This window comes from Oryctolagus cuniculus, chromosome Y, assembly GCF_051225735.1.
Source record: "Oryctolagus cuniculus isolate XC-2025 breed Fujian yellow rabbit chromosome Y, ASM5122573v1, whole genome shotgun sequence".
Classification (NCBI taxonomy): domain Eukaryota; kingdom Metazoa; phylum Chordata; class Mammalia; order Lagomorpha; family Leporidae; genus Oryctolagus; species Oryctolagus cuniculus.
In genome coordinates, this window is record NC_142889.1 from 28,968,012 (window position 1) to 28,988,456 (window position 20,445).

Here is a 20,445-nt window from a genome sequence, read left to right on the forward strand (position 1 = left end):
ACACCAAGCTTTGACTCTGTTGTGAGACTCACACTGACAGCATATCTTGGTTAGTGCTAGCCACATTTCAGGCACTGTGTAGCAATAAACACACTGAACATTGCAACTCTAAATCATCCAAGACAGTTTTTGTCAGAGAGAGGAAATCCACATCATATTTTCTTTTTGGATTTTGTAAGGACATTTATATAAGATACATACTTATCATTCTTATTGTTTTGAAACATTTTTATAAGTAGGTGCTCTGATTTTGTGTATATAATTTCCTTCTAGTGTGACTGTACTTTTTTCAAACTTGGTGTTCAGTCTCTACCATGCCACACACCTTTACCTTCTCATCGATAACCCTTACTAGGATTTCCAGAGAACTTGAGAAATGAATCATTTCTCGATCTGTAAATCTATATTTATGTATATTTGAGTGAATCTCTACTATAATGTAAATAAATCTATTGATATAAATATATACATTTCTAAGTGTATGTACTTCTCAGCACTCCCAAGGACAGATGAAATGTTATGTTCATTAAGCAGTGAAAAAGTCATTTTATATGCTATTTGAGATGGTATTTCAAGGTAGATATGTACAGAAGCAGCAGAAAGTTGCTCCCAGGTGAGAAGAGTGGAATTAATCAAGCATGACCTCATAAATGGAAAATATAGAACATTTTTATGAAGAGTGATGAGAGCAACATTTATGAAGTTAAATAAGAGAAATTAAGCCTAAACTGGAATCCTTAAAAGAAGGCCCAGTTGCTAGTGCATTTAGATTTTATTTTATAAATTCAGGGAATTCTCTTAATATTCTAAGCAAGGGAAAATCATTGTCATAGCTATTTGTTAGGGGAATTAAATTTATATCAGTGTAAAATAAATGAGGTTTTCATTGAAGAGTTCTGAGAAGGAAGATTGCCTTACAGATTAGATATGCTGTCCAAAGTGTAGTAAGTAATTTGGCAGTTGATACAATGGAGGAAAACAAAGACAAAAATAAAAGCAGAGATGTATATTTTCTGGGATAAACCAGGCCACAGTAAATAAAAGATTCAGATGTGTGATGGCTCAATGTAGTAGAAGTTTGTTTTTCACCCATACAAAATGGACCAAGAATATTCTAGGGAATTAGGTGTGGTGTTGGGCCCACTTTTAAATATTCAATCATCTATATATCAATTCAATCTATCTATATCATTCCAGTAGGCTTCTAAAATCAATGCAGAGGCTAACTTTCTAATCAGCCAGTGCTGAAGAAATGCATGTGGAAATATTTAATGCCTCAAGTCTGGAATGTTTGTTGGTGTTCCTTGGTTAGAATTTTGTCTAACATCACAACAGTTAATTACAAGGGAGGCTGGGAAATAGATCTAACTGTATCTCTGAAGAAGAGAAAAAAACATTTTGGCAAATGTCTAAAAGTGTTGGCTGTGTATATCATGGGGAGAAACTTGGATAGAAACTCTATGGATAAGAGGAAAGAAGAAAAACCAGTCAGAGAAACAGTCAAAATAATCGACACTGATTAATTTCTCATTGCATGCATTGGACTTTATGCATTATATATTTAAAAATCAGTCATTCTCTGAGAGAGGTACACTATTTTTGGCTTTTATTGATGATTTTTAGGGGTGTGAAAGAGGCCCTAAGTCATATAACTAATGTGTAATAAGTCATAGACTCTAAAGGCTCATGTTAAACATGTTAGAAACCTAGGGAAAAAAAAAGCAAAATAGTTCATTAGTCTACTTCATTCTTTTAGTACCACCTGGGTTAGGTGCCTTTATGTAGACATCAGGAAGCTGAAGACTACCTTCACTTCCTCACTTCTTTTTTTTTTAATTTTTATTTATTTGAAAGACAGAGCTACAGAGAGAAGTAGAGATGAGAGAAAGGTCTTCCATCCACTGGTTCACTTCCCAGATGGCCACAGCAGCTGAAGCTGTGCCAATCTGAAGCCAGGAGCCAGGAGCTTCTTCCATGTCTCCCACATGGTTGCAGGGGCCCAAGTGCTTGGGCCATCTTCTACTGACTTCCCAGGTCATAGCAGAGAGCTGGATAGGAAGTGGAGCATCTGGGTCTTGAACCGGCACCCACATGGGTTTCTGGTGCTTCAGGTTAGGGCTTTAACTCCCTGCCCCACAGTGCTGGCCTCAACTACCCTCACTTCTGGCATCGACTGCAAGTTCAGGAATATCCAGGATTACATTCAGGTTCAATAATATACCAACAAGACTCATAGAACTTACTGAAAGTTGTTATACTCACATTTGTGATCTCTCACATTCCTCTCCCAGTGGAGTGGAGAGCAAACTAATTTCTGCAGAAACCATGTTTGACAATACACATGGCATGTTGCCAAACAAGGAAGCTCATCTGAGCCTTAATGTCCAGGATTTTAATTGGAGGTTGGCTGTGTCACAAAGTTGACTGACCAGCCTCTCACTTCTCTGGAGGTCAAGGCCCCCAAGTAAGGAAAACATTCTTATCAGGCAGGAAATTCCAACTACCTAGAAATTACTTTCTTGAAGCTCAAGGCAAGAGGTAGACCTCTCCATAGGTAAGTTTACTTCTTGACTTGACTTTGTTGAACATCAGACAAGGCAGACATGAAAGACAAGGGTAGCATGGAGGTGAATGTAGTCTAGCAAAATGTTATGCTTCATCTTTTTATTGCATGTATCTTTAAAGACTGCTCCTCTTCCTAACTTAAAAGACTACCATGGCCGGCGCCGGAGCTCACTAGGCTAATCCTCCACCTTGCGGCGCCGGCACACTGGGTTCTAGTCCCAGTTGGGGTGCCGGATTCTGTCCTGGTTGCCCCTCTTCCAGGCCAACTCTCTGCTGTGGCCAGGGAAGGCAGTGGAGGATGGCCCAAGTGCTTGGGCCCTGCACCCCATGGGAGACCAGGAGAAGCACCTGGCTCCTGCCATCGGATCAGCATGGTGTGCTGGCCACAGTGCACCAGCCATGGCGGCCATTGGAGGGTGAACCAATGGCAAAGGAAGACCTTTCTCTCTGTCTCTCTCACTGTCCACTCTGCCTGTCAAAAAAAAAAAAAAAAAGACTACCATGTCTTTATTAGGCACCCACATTTCTCACTGTTTTTTCCTCTGTACTTGTTGGACTAGGGCATATAGTGATGTTCATTCATTCATTTATTTAGTGGTTTTTAGCCTTCTATCTTTTTAGTTCCAAAAATTTATTAATTATCTACTATTTGCCAGGCACCATTTAGGTAAGTGCTGTATATTTGTTGTCCTAGTAGATCTTAAAATCTAGTATTAAAATAAAATATTCATGCCAAGATATGAATAACCACCAACTTGGATAAATTTTGGAAAATGTATATTGTGGGAGAAACTAGCAAATAAATTGACCTAGATTTTGGGCTTAGTGTCACTTGAGGAAGTATCACTTGACAAGACGAACAAAGTGTGAGTTAAAATTAACCATTTAGAAACAGATTAGAGAATTATAAGCAATTTGGGTAAGGAAATAATATTCAGTGAATCATCTTTGATGTGGGGATATTTGAACAGACCTGAATGAAGTTAGCATTGCGCAATTCTGGTATTCAGTGGAAGCAACTTTTAGGCAAAGGAGTGGTAAGTTCAGTTGAATTGAGGATTGAGGCAATAGCTTCCTTAAATTGTTTGAGAAGTATCAAGGAGACCAGGGTGACTCTAAGACAATCACTGAGTGTAAGTGTAACACTTAACACAGAAGATGAGGTAAAGGAGATAGGAAATGATTCAGAAAAAGAACTTAGAGGTGGACCCAGAAACTAAATAAATAAAGCCTTAAGATTCTCCCTACAGTCTAAAAAGCTGCTAAACTGTGGGGAGCAACCAAGACTAGACTAAATTATTGGAACTAAGACTAACACTATGCATCTGATCTCCCACAATATGGCACTGAGAGAGAGCAAACAACTTCTACGCAGCTGCCTCGCCAATTCAACTGATAAACTGCAGGAGCTGATCCTGCTCCTGATTGGAGGAGAGCAGCATGCTCGGCGTGTGGGCAGCAGAGCATGGATTGGTGGAAGGGGACTATAAAGGAGGAGAGAAACAACATGCACTGGGAAACATCTGAGGAACCCCTGAGAGCCGGCCGGCGGTGTGCCGCTCCTTTGCGGAAGCCTGGAAAGCGGCAGGGGTGCCGCCCCTCCACGGAGGTGGGGGGGGCTGGCAGCTAACCCGGGATGGCGTCGTTCCTCTGCAAGTGAGGGAATGGGAGCAAACCCGGGAAGGGCCGGGCAAAAAGAACAGCGCAGGGTCCAGTGTCATTCCTCCGTGAATGGGGGAGCGACACTGAACAATTTTTTTTTTAAGATTTTATTTTATTTATTTGAAAGAGTTACACACAGAGGGGAGAGAGGCAGAGAGAGAGAGAGAGAAAGATCTTACATCCACTAGCTCACTCCCCAGATGGCCGCAACAGCCAGAGCTGTGCCAATCTGAAGCCAGGAACCAGGAGATTTTTCTGGGTCTCCCATGTGGGTCAGGGACCCTCTTCCATTGCTTTCCCAGGCCATAGCAGAGATTGGAAATGGAGCAGCTGGGACTTGAACCAGTGCTCATATGGGATGCTGACATTGCAGGAGCAGCTTTACCTGCTATGCCACAGCACCGGCCCACCACTGAAGAATTTTGAGAGTGACTTGACTATATCTACACTTTAAAATAATTACTTTGGTTGCTATTTGGAAAACAGATTATAGGTTTTCAAGAAAGCAGCAGGGACACAAGTTTAGAGGATATCATGATATTACAAGCCAGAGAGGATGGGAATAGTAGAGGTGGTGAGAAAAAATTGAGTTTCAGAAGCATTTTGAATCTGGAATAAATCAGATTAGCTCATACATGAGTTAAGAAAGAGGATGGCTCTTCTGTGTATCTAGAAAGACTACAATTATGTATTTTTTAAATTTTTTTTGACAGGCAGAGTGGACACTGAGAGAGAGAGACTGAGAGGAAGGTCTTCCTTTGCCATTGGTTCACCCTCCAATGGCCACCACGGCTGGCATGCTGCAGCCAGTGCATCCCACTGATCCGAAGGCAGGAGCCAGGTGCTTCTCCTGGTCTCCCATGGGGTGCAGGGCCCAAGCACCTGGGCCATCCTCCACTGCACTCCCGGGCCACAGCAGAGAGCTGGCCTGGAAGAGGGGCAACTGGGACAGAATCCGGTGCCCCCACTGGGACTAGAACCTGGTGTGCTGGCACTGCAGGTGGAGGATTAGCCTATTGAGGTGTGGCGCTGGCCCAATTATCTTATGTATTAAGAATGGAAATACTATTTACTGAAAATTAAGGGAGAAGATTAGAGTAAGAGTAGATCTAGGGAGGACATCCAGAGTTCAGTTGTGAGACATTTATTAGATACTTTAATAGGATTGAACAGGTATGTAGGCATTTGCAGATTACATATTTTCTTTTTTAAAAAAAGATTTTTATTTATTTTGAAAGAGTTATAAATAGAGAGGAAGAGACAGAGAAAGGTCTTCTATCCTCTGGGTTACTCCCCAGATGGCTGCAACCAGTGCTGGGTCAAGCTGAAACCAAGAGCCAGGAGCATTATCCAGGTCTCCCACATGCATGGCATGGGCTTGAGCACTCAGAACATCTACTGCTTTTCCCAGGCCATTATCAGGGAGATGGATCAGATATGGACAGGGGTTGGCACTGTAGCATAGGCTGAGCCTCCACCTACAGCACCTGTTTCCAATTCAGATGCTCCACTTCCAACCCATATTCCTGCTAATGGCCTGGGAAAATAATGGAAGATGGCTCAAGTGTTTGAACCCCTGCACCCATGTGGGATAATCTCCTGGGTCCAGGTTTTGGCTAGGCCCAGCTCTGGCCATTGTGGGCATTTTGTGAGTGAACCAGCTGATGGAAAACCTCTCTCTCTCTGTCCCCCCGCCATCTGTTTCTCAAATAAATAAATCTCAAAAAAAAGAAGTGGAGCAGCCAGAACCTGTACCAGCACCCATATGGGATGCCAGCATCACAGACAGTGCCTTAACCTAGTTTGTGGGACTAGGCATGGATATGTTAGAGCAAAATCATTCTGCTAACATTTCTGTACACTACCAGGGTGCAGAGCCACTTACAAATTTTATAGTTTTAGGACCAAATGAGATGGCATGGCCCTCATACCTGGCACACAGCACTTGTTAAATGTTAAATGTTAAATGTGTACCCCAAAAAGATATGTTAAAGTCCTTTGCACAGGACCTCAGAGTGTGACCTTATTTGGAAGTAGGAGTTGCAGATGGCATTAGTTAGGATGAGGTCCTACTGCAGTAGAGTGAGCACTGATCCACAATGGCAAGTGTCCTTATAAAAAGAACAAACAGAAATACAAAGAAGACTATGCAGTAATGGAAGCAGAGACTGGAGTGATACAGCCCCTGGCTATCCTCAGAAGCTTGGGGAAAGACATGGAATAGATTCTCCCTCAGAGTCCTCAGAAAGGTGTTCAGACTGAGTTTGATTTTGGACTGCTGGTATTCAAAACTGTAAGACAATACATTCCTGTGGTTTTAAGCAACTCAGCTTGTGGTACTTCTTTAGGGAAGCACTAGAAAACTAGTATAGTAGCTGTTCTATTAAGCAAGTTACCTTATCTGGCCATACAGTGAGCCCCTCAATTACCCAGGCTCACAGCTACCCACATGCAGAGAGGGATATCTAAACGAGTTTCCAGGATTTAGTTTGCAAGTTATGAGATTGCTAGTTAAGTAAGCAATCAGGCAGATGGTGTTAGAGCTGAGAGCTACATGGAAGAGAGTAGGTATATGGTTGAGTGAGAGAGAATATAGGTTGCATAAGAGGGAAAACAAGAAAGGTCAGAATGCTGTTTCCAGATTTCTCTTCTTTATTTTTAAATAAACTTATGGCACTTCTTTGTGGATAGGCTAATACGTACTGATTTGTTTTTGCTTTAGTTTCACTCATTTTTTTTGCTTTTATCTTTTCCTTGTGGATAATGTTTGGAAAAAAAGAGTAAACACACCAGTAGCACCTACCTTTAATTCTAAGATGTCTTCCTCTGTTGCTTGCAGTTTTAATAAGTAAATTGACTGCACTAGGGAACTCAGATGATAGGGAGGTCAGCAGAATGGAGAGTGAGAGGCCATACATGTCAAAAGCAAAAAGACCTGAGCAAAAGTCCAAGCTGTGTCCTGAATTTCTGAGTCTCCGACTACTCTGAAAAACAGCAATGATCAGATCTTCTCCCAGAATCAGTAGAAGGATCAACTTTATTACAGTCTGCATGTTGTTTCTCTTTCAGTTTCTGCATACAGTGCGATGTTGTTAAGTTGAAAGGTGACTAGTCTGGTGAGGCTTTGTTTTTTTCTTTTAAAGATTTATTTTATTTATTTGAAAGAAAGTGTTACAAAGAGAAGTAGAGACAGAGGTCTTCCATCTGCTGGTTCACTCCCCAGATGGCTGCAACAGCCAGAGCTGATTTGAAACCAGGAGCCAGGAGCTTCCTCCAGGTCTCCCATGTGGGTGCAGGGGCCTAAGGACTTGGGCCATCTTCTACTGCTTTCCCAGTCCACAGTAGAGAGCTGAATCAGAAGAGGAGCAGCTGGGACTTGAACTGGCACCAATATGGGATGCCGGTGCTTCAGGCCAGTGCTTTAACCCACTGCGCCACAGTGCCAGCCCCAGGATTTTGATTTTTAACAAGGTCTTATATTTGGCATGATTCTCTCTAACCCCAACACTAAGATTCTTACACCTTCACTTGTCATTTTGCTGCTGTGCACTTTGTTTCCATTCTCCCATCATGGTTGTGGTGGTGCTGCAACCGAGTGTGACAAGTCAAACTAACTCCTAAAGTTTCAAAGACGGTCTTACTGGTGGATCAGACGCCTTGCTGTCTGTAATGGGGTATTATAACATCTATTCCTGTGGTGCTGACTGTGTTCTTGGATTCTGGATGAAATATGTAAGAAATGGTAGCTCTCTGCCCTGTTTGAGGGAAACTTTCTGCTTTCAGCTTTGTGCTTTTAAAATTAAAAATTACTCTAAACCTATTTCTACCCTGTCTGTTCATGTCAGTAAGGTTGGAGAAGAGGCAGCAGCATATATATAAATACTAGTCCACAAGCAACTGTGTGTTGTGGGTAGGAAGAAGACAAAATCAGAACCCTGCATGCACTGCTGGGGACTTTCTGCCCATCTGTGTGCTAGGGTCTGGCAGATGTGTGCCACACAATACCAGCATTGGAATCAGAATACAAGATTTGCCTGCATATTGCTTCCGTTCTGTCAGCCTCAACTGCTTGTCCAGAATAACAAAATCAGCAACTGAGGGGCCAGTGCTATGACAGAGTGGGTTAAGCCACTGTCTGCAGTGCCAGCATCCCATGTGTGTGCCAATTTAGTCCTGGATGCTTCACTTTTGATCCAACTTCCTGCTAATATGTCCGGAAAAACAGTGGAAGATAGCCCAAGTGCTTCAGCCCCTGGACCCTCATGAGAGACCTGGAAAAAACATGGCTCCTAGCTTTGGATCAGCTGAGCTCAGGCTGTTGTGGCCATTTGGGAGTGAGCCATTAAATGAAAAATTCTCTCTCTCTCTCTCTCTCTCTCTCTCTCTCTCTCTCTTTCTCTCTCTGTCTCTGTCATCTCTGCCTTTCAAATAAATAATACTTAAAAGAAAATAGAAAAAAATCAGCAACTGAAACCATTTAGCTTACTGTGAATGCTCTCACATGATACTTCAATAAAGGAGGTTAACATCAGGAAACTTCCTGCACAGATGTTCCTTTGCCAGAAAGTCTAATTCTTTTTAAACTTTAAAAATAAAACACAGATCACATTACTTATTAGATAATGCTTTTTCAAGTTACTCATTTTACAAATAAACCATTCTGTGTCAAAGTGAATATTATTGGACTGAATGAAGGACATCTGTCACTCAGTTCTCTCTATAGTCCAATTTAGAGGCACTGAGGTAATGGCTATTGCTCCAAACCTCATCTCTCCCTGTAGTTCAGGGAAGGGCTTACTATAGGAACAGAAACAGAACCTGGGGGACATTCAGGAAGGCTTGAGTTTTGGGAAATGGCCTTGGTTCATCTCTGTTCTTGCTGTGCATCTATATAGCTTCAGATTGTTTGGCCTTGGGACCATGAATTTCATGTATCTTTCCACTATGAGGTTACTTTTTAAAGAAACAGTAAAAAAATTGCATGTGGTTAATGATGGTAACAGAGTTGAGAAGATTGGTTTTGTTTTTGCAGGCAGGCAAGCAAAAGGGCCCTTAAGAGAAGAAATGGGTCTTTTTTTTATTTTGAGGAACCTGCTAGAATATTGGTTTAAAAGGTATTATTTATTTGTTAGTTCAGTATTTTTCCTGTGCCAGAACCTTCTGAGGCCAGTGGAGGTGAACAGAGGTATTCTCTCATCAACCTGTGAGTCTTCTACACAACTTAGTAAATGAAGAGGTAAATTATTTCTGGTAATAAGCACCACAGGCTCTTGAATGAGGGCAAAGTAACTGAGTAACTGGATGGCTGATTAACATTAGCACAGTAAGAAAGCACTGGCTAAGGACAGGATTTTAAGCAGCCAATTTTGCAAACTGGACTGAAATGTTGCCATTTATGCACATTGGGAGAAAGGGAAACCAGGGAGAATTTTAAAAATATTTATTAATTGATTTGAAAGCAGATATACAGAGAAAGAAGGAAAGATAAAGAGAAAGAGACAATCAAACCAGGAGGAAGTTTCAAAAGGCCTGTGATGAAATCAGTGATGTGGCAAATTATAAATAAATTACTTTCAGCCAGCACAATGGCTCACTAGGCTAATCCTCTGCCTGTAGCACTGGCACCCCAGGTTCTAGTCCTGGTTGGGGCACCAGATTCTGTCCCAGTTGCTTCTCTTCCAGTCCAGCTCTCTGCTGTGGCCCAGGAAGGCAGTGGAGGATGGCCCAAGTCCTTGGGCCCTGCACCCGCATGGGAGACCAGGAGAAGCATCTGGCTCCTGGCTTTGGATCAGCATGTTTTTAAGGAAGTCTGAGGAGAGTCCATTAGCAGATTGATTTTGTACTTCTCTGATAACCAAGATATCCATTATTCTCTAGTAGACTGAAAACATGATGGAGGTTCCATAAATGGCCCATAGTCAGCTTCTCTGCTTCTTCAGTTAAGTGGTAAGTAACAAATATGAGGTCTGGGCTTTTGCCCTCATGTCTGAATGCTTTGAGAAGCAGCACACCACTGTTTCTAAAGGTCTCAAAATTTGCATGAATACTGCTGCAGCTATTTTCTGTTTCTCAAGATATAAAAATAGTTTAGTTTATTCAAATCTGGTGAAACAAATGCCAGTGTCGAGGATGTGGGGAAAAAGGGACACTAACCCACTGTTGGTGGGAATGCAAACTGGTCAAGCCACTATGGAAATCAGTCTGGAGATTCCTCAGAAACCTGAATATAACCCTACCATTCGACCCAGCCATCCCACTCCTTGGAATTTACCCAAAGGAGTTTAAATTGATAAACAAAAAAGCGGTCTGCACCCTAATGTTTATTGCAGCACAATTCACAATAGCCAAGACCTGGAACCAACCTAAATGCCCATCAACGGTAGACTGGATAAAGAAATTATGGGATATGTATTCTTTAGAGTACTATACCGCAGTAAGAAACAACGAAATCCAGTCATTTGCAACAAAATGGAGGAATCTGGAACACATCATGCTGAGTGAAGTAAGCCAGTCCCAAAGGGACAAATACCATATGTTCTCCCTGATCGGTGACAACTGACTCAACACCAAAAAGGAAACCTCCTGAAGTGAAATGGACACTATGAGAAATGGTGACTTGATCAGCATAGCTCTGACTGCTAATGGACAACTTAATACATTATCCCTCATAGTATTTTTTTTTGTCTGTTCTACTTAATATGACTGGTTTAATTCTGTAATTATCACACAGTTATTCTTAAGTGTTGAAAATTAACTGAAATGTGATCCCTGTTAAACATAAGAGTGCGAATAAGAGAGGGAAGAGATGTATAATTTGGGACATGCTTGGGCTGACTTGCCCCAATTGGTAGAGTTGGAAACATACCAGGGGATTCCAATTCAATCCCATCAAGGTGGCATGTGCCAATGCCATCTCACTACTCCAAGTGATCAATTTCAGTTCACAATTGATCATAATGAAAGGACTAAGAGTCAAAGGGAGCACATAAACAAGTCTAGTATCTGCTAACACCAACCGATAGAATAAATAAAGGGGAGAGTGATCCAACATGGGAAGTGAGATACTCAGCAGACTCATAGAATGGCGGATGTCCTAAATAGCACTCTGGCCTCAGAATCAGCCCTAAAGGCACTCGGATCTGGCTGAAAAGCCCATGAGAGTATTTCAGGCATGGAAAGCCAAGACACTCTGGCAAAAAGATCTCTGTGAGTGAGATCCCAGTGGAAAGAACAGGTCTTCAAAGAGGGAGGTGCCTTTCTCTGAAGGGAGGAGAGAACCTCCACTTTGACTATGACCGTGTCTAAACAAGATAAGAGTCGGAGAACTCAAGGGGCTTCCATAGCCTTGGAAACTCATAACTGGTGCATAGGGAGATTACTGATGCCATAAACAGGAGTGTCAATTGGTAAAGTCAACAACAGGAGTCACTGTGCACTTACTCCTCATGTAGGATCTCGGTCCTTAACGTGCTGTACACTGAGGCTTAATGCTATAACGAGTACTCAAACAGTATATTTCACTTTGTGTTTCTATGGGGGTGCAAACGACTGAAATCTTTACTTAATGTACACTAAACTGATCTTCTGTAAAAAAAAAAAAAAAAAAAAAAAAAAAAAAGAAAGAAATTTTCAATTCCCAACTTGACTCTCACTGGGATTAAACATGACAATAGGTCTGATCTGATTTCATCATCATTTTAAAAAAATCATCTATTATTTTTCACTTTATGTTTCTGTGTGGGAGCAAACTGTTGAAATACTTACTTAAGGTATACTAAGCTGATCTTCTGTATATTAAGATAATCGAAAATGAATCTTGATGTGAATGGAAGTGGAGAGGGAGTGGGAAAGGGGAGGGTTGTTGGTGGGAGGGACGGTATGGGGGGGAAGCCATTGTAACCCATGAGTCGTACTTTGGAAATTTATATTCATTAAATAAAAGATAAAAAAAAAATAAAAAAGAAAAAATAAAAAAGAAACAAATGCCAGTGTAATCATAAGTAGGCTCTTAAATATATTGAAAGTTTAGTCATCCATTTTTTTTTTTCCATTTAAAGGGTCCATTTCTGTTCCCTGTAATTTATCATAATAAGGCTTAGAAATCAAGTACAAGTTAAACATAAAAATGTGGCAACAATCAGATATTTCTAGGAATCCTCTTAATTTTTCACTATTTTTTGGAAAAATGGGTTGATGTTTCATCTTTTTTGTTGTTGTTGTTGAGGAGTTTTACTGGCCATTAAAAAACTTCCAATATATTTTTTTTCATTTCTGTAGGTATTTATGCGATTTCCTTAGGCAGTTAATATTTTTTACTGGATAGAAAATTTAACAAGATTATAATATTCTCATCAGGGTTTTCCTTAGTAGGAGTGGTTATCAGGATATTATCTGCATTCTTTAAAACAATTCTGTATATTTTAATTCCCTTAAATCTCAACCCATGATTTTCTTGAAGATAGTAGGGAACATTTCAAACCCTTTGTGTAAGGCAATCCAGTAGTACATTGCTTCTTGGTTCCTCTCATGCAAAAGCAAATGTCCCTTGGGATTCAGAATGAAATAGGATGCAGAAAAGTTACCTTAAATCCAGCACTACATAGAACTTACTGCCTCCGGGCAGATTAGCTAATAGAGTGTAAAGGATTATGTACTCTAGAATGTATGTCTTGATTTTATTGTTGAGAGCCCTAAGATAATAAATTTATTTATATTCTCATATTCCTGGAATTTTTAAAAAGCTTTTGTTTCTTTTTATTTGAAAGGCAGAGAGAGACTACTGGTTCACTCACAAAATCCCTGAAACAGCTGGATCTGGGGTATACTAAAAGTAGGAGCTGGAAAATCAATCTTGTTGTCTCATATGTGTGGCTGATACTTGATTACCTGAGCCATCACCTGCTGTCTCTTAGGGTACACAAGAGCAGAAACCTGGGGCTGGTGCCATGGTGCAGCAGGTTAAAGCCCTGGCCTGAAGTGCCAGCATCCCATATGGACACTGGTTCTAGTCCTGGTTGCTCCTCTTTTGATCCAGCTCTCTGCTATGACCTGGGGTAGCAGTAGAAGATGACCCAAGTCCTTGGGCCCCTGCACCCAAGTGTAAGACCCAGAAGAACCTTCTGGCTCCTGGCTTCAGATTGGCACAGCTCCAGCCATTGTGGCCATTTGGGGAGTGATCCAGCAGATAGAAGACCTCTCTCTCTGTTTCTACCTCTCTCTGTAACTCTCTCTTTCAAATAAATAAAACAAATCTAAAAAAAAGAGCAGGAACCTGGAATCAGAAGCAGAACTTAAATTTGAATGCAGGCATCCCAAGCAGCATCTTAACCACTATGGTAAAAGCCCAGACCTACCCCCCACTTTTTAACAGGTAGGATGGGATTACTGCATGAGAATGTGTTTGTCCTAATCAATCCATACCCTAAAAGTTTATTGATTACAAGAAGTATATTTTTATATCTTCTGCCTTCAAGGGAAACTGCTTTACCTGGGACCAGGGAGCCATCCTTTATATATATATATATATAATATATATATATATATAATATATATATATATACACACATACACACACATACACACACATACACACACATATACATATATAAATTAAAGCTTTTATTTGATAAATACAAATTTCATAAGTACAACTTTTGTATTATAGAGGTTCTTCCCCCTGTACTCACCCTCCCACCCCCAAACCATCCCACCTCCTACTCCTTCTCCCATCCCATTCTTCATTAAGATTCATTTTTAATTATCTTTATATACAGAAGATCAACTCTATACTAAGTAAAGATTTCACAATTTGTACTCACAGACACATGAAGTATAAACTACTGTTTGAAGACTAATTTTACCATTAATTCTCATAGAACAACACATTAAGGACAGAGATTCTACATGGGGAATAAGTGCACAGTGACTCCCGTTGTTGATTTAACAATTGACACTCTTATTTATGATGTCAATAATCACCCAAAACTCTTGTCATGAGCTGCCAAGGCCATGGAAGCCTCTTGAGTTCACAACTCTGACCTTATTTAGATAAGGCCATAATCAAAGTGGAAGTTCTCACCTCTCTTCAGAGAAAGGTACCTCCTTCTTTAATGGCTCCTTCTTTCCACTGGTATCTCACTCACAGAGATCTTTCATTTAGGTTATTTTTTGCTGTAATGACTTGGCTTTCCATGCCTGAAATTATCTCATGGGCTTTTTAGCCAGATCCAAATGCCTTGAGGGCTGATTCTGAGGCCAGAGTGCTGTTTAGGGCATTTGTGATTCTATGAGTCTGCTGTGTGTCCTGCTTCCCATGTTGAGGGATCCATCTCTTTTAATTCTACTCTTAATGGAATGGCAGAAGCCAATTGTCCCGCTCAGCTTTGTGCTGAAACTTCCAAGTTAATTCAAGTGAGGACACTTAGAAGAAACCTTTCCATTCAGGCACTATTGTATTTGCAATAAACCCTCAATGTATAGGTATGTGGATCTAAATTTTGCCTAATTCAGTTTATTAATGCTATTAACTTAGATAATGTTCCTTTCTAACATGGAAACAGGAGATTCTGGCAGAAGCAGAATGGAATGGATTCACATCTTTATCCCTGTTCCACAGGTGAAGGGCTACAGAAACCTCTTTGTCTCTCTCTCCTGATGTTCTTTTTATATCACATCTAACTAGATTACCTGGAGACCCTCATGGGAGATGAAGATGTGGTCAGGGGCTAACTGGAGAATCTCATTGTGTTGTCATCTGTTTTAAGCCAGATGAAATTGCATGAAATTGATCTTTGTATCTTTTTGTCTTCTTTCCTCAGCACTCCTTAGTTGTTAAACACTGAATAGTATCTTGAACAAGTACGGTTAGCATCAGGGCATATAATCAATTATTGAAGCTATCTCCAGATGTGTGGGGCACTCTGAGGTATGAAGTACATATTTAGGACCACTTCCTTGGAACCATATTGTAGGTACAATGTAAAACTGTTGCAATGCCAGCATCTTATATGGCAGTGCTGGTTCATGTCCTGGCTGTTTTAGTTCTTTCCTAGCTCCCTGTTAATGTGACTGGGAAAGCAGTGGAAGAAGGTCCAAGCATTAGGCTACTGACACCCATGTAGGAGACCTCAATGGAGTTTTGGGCTCCTGGGTTTGGCCTGGTCCAATCCTGGCCATTGTGGTCTGATAGTGCATCAGTTGATAGGAGATATTTCTCTCTCTCTCCCTCTTTCAGTCACTCTGCCTTTGAAATCAATAAATAAATCTTTAAAAACAACCAGTACACTGCTCAGGCCTCAGACCTCTGCTTTTCAGATTTTCTGAGGCAGTCCTGCCACCTCTGCAAAAGGTGATGTGATTTCCCCAGGGCCCTGCTGGACCTCTCTCAGATAATGCAGTTGTTGGGAGGGTGATTAGTAGCTACATTGCCTTCAGTAGGAGACTCCAAAAGTGTCCTAATTTCTCTTGTTCCTCAGGGTCCTGTGGATCCTGTTTAGGGCAGATCCCTGGCAGAACCTCTTCACTGAGTCTCCTAACTCTTTACCCTAGCTAGTATTTATCATCTCCAGCAGAAAAGCCAACTTCTCAACAGGGAGGTGAGCCGGCACCAGAATTTGAATATTTACACAAGTTGGACTGTGCATAGAGAAAATCCTTAAGTTTATAAATTTCTCTGACTCAATTCTTTCCCCTGTGATGTGTGCCTTTCTTTTTTTAAAAATTTTATTTAACTTATATGAGTTTCATGTATTTCATATACACAGATATAGGAAAATTGTGATACTTCCCACCCTACTCTCCCTCCTGCCCATACTCCAGCCTTTCTTCCTCTTCCCTCTCCCATTTCCACTCTTAATTTTTTTACAAATATCTATTTCAATTTATTAATCATCATAAAGTTAACTCTACACTAAGTAGAAGTGTTCAACAAATAGCATGAAGAAAAAAAACAAACACTGTTTCTCAACAGAAGAGACATGGACTATAAGGAATTATTGAATCTCAAAACATCCATTTCACTCTACCACATTATTTTAGGGATTCTGTGAGTTATTTCAGATCAAAGTAAACATGTGGTATCTGTTTTTTGGGGACTGGCTTGTTTCACCAAGTATAATGGTTTCTAGTTGCATCTATTTTGTTGCAAAAGACAGGATTTCATTTTTTTTACTGCTGAGTATATATACACTATAATTTCTTTATCCAGCTAACATTTGATGGACATCTGGGTTTATTCCATATCTTAGCTATTGTGAACTGCAATGAATATGAATGGACCAATAACTCTTTCATATGCTGATTTGTTTTGGTTTGGGTAAATTCCCAGGAGTAGGATGGCTGGATCACATGGCAGGTCTATATTCAGATTTCTGAAATATCTCTATACTGTCTTCCATAGTGGCTGCACCAGTTCACATTCCCACCAACAGTGGATTAGGGTACGTTTTCCCCTCATTCTCACAAGCATTTATATTTTGTTGATTTCTTTATGGCAGCCATTCTAACTGGGGTGAAGTAAAACCTCATTGGTATTTTGATTTGCACTTCCTTGATGGCTAGTGACCCTGAGCATTTTCTCAAGTGTCAATTTGAATTTCCTCTGTTGAAAAATACGTGTTCAATTCCTTTGTCCATTCCTTAACTGGATTGTTGATACTGTTGTTGAATTTCTTGAACAGTGTGTGCCTTTCAATTATGTAAATCAGCCCTGGATAAGGGGACATGAGCATCAGAAAGCCTCTTCTTATCAACAGGTCCCTGCCTCTGTGGGGCCATTCCAGTCTTGTTGCTGATTCTTGATCTAGTGGAGCTCTGTGTGAGAGAATGGTAAAAGATTTGGGGCTGTTGAGGAGACAAGCTCATAGAAGGAGAGACAAATCCAATGGGGTTAGGGATTTTAGGCTCCTGATGCCCTGCTCTAGCAAGGGCATGTTCTGGTCTTGGGCCTCTCAGGACTGACCAGCCAGCTCAGTGATGGGATTAAGGCTGAAGTTTTGAGCAGGGTCTATCCTCATGTGCCCTTTTCATTACTTCCTAGCCTGGGAGATCGATTCTTCCTCACCTACAAAACTTGTAGTATGAGGAGATCTTTTAAAGTCTAAAGTTCAACATTTTCAGTCTGTAAATTTTCCATTTTCTCCCCTGTACCCACATGGGAGACCAGGAGGAATTACCTGGCTCCTGGCTTTGGATCGGCATAGTTCTGGCCGTAGAGGCCATTTGGGGGTTAACCAATGGAAGGAAGACCTTTCTCTCTCTCTCTCTCTCTGCACATGATAAGTTTATTTACCTAGAAAAGAAATTAGTTACTATAACTGTATTCAATTTGTTTTCTTCTTATAGGAAAAATTTAAGTCACATATTTTTGGCTCTAATGATTTTTGTTCCTCTTCTGAGCTTTTCCAATTTCTGCACTTGCATTTTTTTTTTACTTTTTATCTGCACTTGCTTTGTTTACCACATCTAATCATACAAGCTCTAATGAAAACCTAACCAATGCTGTCCTATCTGGGACTCACTTCTCCCACTCATATTCTAAGATTTCTCTGAATACTATTTGAGCCTCACTGCCTGCAAACTTGAAAGAAGACTGAAAATGAGATGACTTAAAGCTGTCACACTCAGTTCTCAAACTGTCCACTTCTTTCCTGAGATGATCTGATGGGAGTCAAACAGATGTCTGAGCCCAAAGTCACATTCTCATTTTTGTTCACAGCATTGTGGAGATTTAATGAGATCAAGATACATTTCACTTACAGGTCCTAAGTCTACTCAAATCCATCACTGTTGCAACAAGAAATTAAATGGATCTTACAGGACTTGCTCTTCATTACAAATGTGTGTAAGTTATTACTCAGTACTCCAGGCACTTTCAGCTCTATATTGATTGATTATCTGAAATCAGGTCAAGAATCTTTTCTGCAGAGCTGGCATTGTGGTATAACAGGTAAAGCCACTGAGTGCAATGCCAGCATCCCATATGAGAATGCCACTTTGAGTCTGTCTGCTGTACTTTCAATACAGCTCCTTGTGAATGCACCTGGGAATACATCACAATGTGGCCCAAGTCCTTGGACACCTGCCACACAAATGGGAAACCTACCTCCTGGCTTTGGCCTGGGTCACTGGTTCACTCCACAAATGGCATCAATGGCCATGGCTTGGCCAGGCCAAAGCAAGAGGAGAGGAGCTTCTTCCAGGACTCCTACATGGTGGCAGAGGACTAGGGATTTGGGCCATCTTCAACTGCTTTCACAGGTGCATTATCAGGGAATTAGGAAGTGGAGCAACTAGGGCTCAAACTATCCTACATGGGATGCCAAGTTCACAGGTAGTGGCTTAACCTGCTATGCCACAACACTGGCACTTGGAAATAATCTTTAATCAGGCCCAGGTCCTGGTAAAATATATGGACTAACTTGGCTTACATCTGGAAGATTTTGGTGCCTAAACCTAGGAAGGAAATTGGTGATACAGGTCTTTGAAAATGAACCACGTGATGTCATAAGCATTTAAATAAAAAAATGAATAAATAAGTAAGTAAATATCCTAGAGAGAGAACTGCAAAATGCCTATATTCAGACTGAGAAGCCAATAAGTCTTTACCTTCTGGAACATGGATGGAAACCTCTTCAAGAGAATAGATTAAAGGTCTGTAATTATCTGAGTTAATATCCCACTTCAAGCTTATAACGTACATATATAAGCAGGTGCTAAGAAGCAAGAGACAGTAAATGCCGTAATGGAAGTATCAAGTGATTATGAGAATTCAGGTGAGAATGAATCATACACAATAGATATGTGTGCAGTTTTAATCCTATGTTCCACTAAGGCTTAGTCACTGAAATCTATATCTATAAATTAAATAAAATGGCATATGAAGATTATTTATACATGATTCCTAAACTGGGAGAACTTACTTCATCAAATTCCTAACCCACCAACAAGGCACACTCATCATGCAAAGAAACTAGCAGTTTGATAAAGCAGATGACTTTACAGCACAGACAGGAGTAAGAAGCAGAAAAAATATGGTTTGGGCAGCTTACAAATGCTATTCCATTTCTCCCACTTCTCCTTATCCAGATCCTGTATTCCAATGCCTTGGAAGTGCTTACTGCAATACCCCAGTGGCAAACCACCTCTTAAATGGAGAATAAGAGAAGAAAGGAAAAAGTGAAGTGAAAGGGAAAAGTTGTGTTTTGTTATAGGTAAAATACGCTACTTTCTTTTAATGTATCTACTGATGTGGAACTGATCCTTCTGTATCCCCTGAACTCTCCCTGCTATATATCTTCTGTTACATATAGAGATAGATATTTCATCTGCTGGCTCACTTCCCATATGACTGTAATGGCCAGAGCTGGGCTGGTCTGAAGAGAGGAGCCAGAATCTTCTTCTTGGTCTCCCACATGGTTGCAGGTGCCCAGGTGCTTGGGCCATCCTCCACTGCTTTCCCAGACACATTAGCAAGGAACTGGATGGGAAGTAGAGCAGCAAAATAATGAACTGGCTCTCATATGGAATTCTGGACTCCACACACAGCTGCTCTACCTGCTACACCCAGAGCTGTTCTCCAGTATGCTACTTTTCTAGAGACCCCTAAAAAAATCAACCACAAGAAATGAACCCAGGGTCTGATATTGAGCCACATTGTGTTAAGACAGCCCACAGTGCTAGTATCTCAATTGGGTTCCAGTTTGAGTCCTGACTAGCCCATTTCAGTTCTAGCTCCCTGCTAATGTACCTGGAAAGACAGTGGAGGATGGCCCAAATGTTTGACCTCTGCTATCCATCTGGGAGGCCTGTGTAAAGTGACTGATTCCTAGCTTTGATATGGCCCAATCCCAGCTATTGTGGCCTTTGGGGGAGTGAACTAGTGGATGAAAGAGCTCTCTCATGTGCTCTCTCTCTCTCTCTCTCTCTCTCTCTCTCTCTCTCTCTCTCTCCCTCTCCTTTTTGCTTACTAAGGAGGCAGCTCCCACAGTGATATGTTTATGCATCCCAATGGCGTAGCCTTGCAGGGCAGTTGTAATCCTAGAGCTAGACACAACAAAGGCATTCACAATAAAATAACTGCCATAGATATCCCACATTATCCCTCAAAGTAAACATTAAGCACTCAGAATCATAGTGCACATGCCTCTCTGCTGCTACTCCATGCTTCTAGGAATACTACTGTATGAGATGAAATATATTTGAGTACAGTTTCTCTTAAAG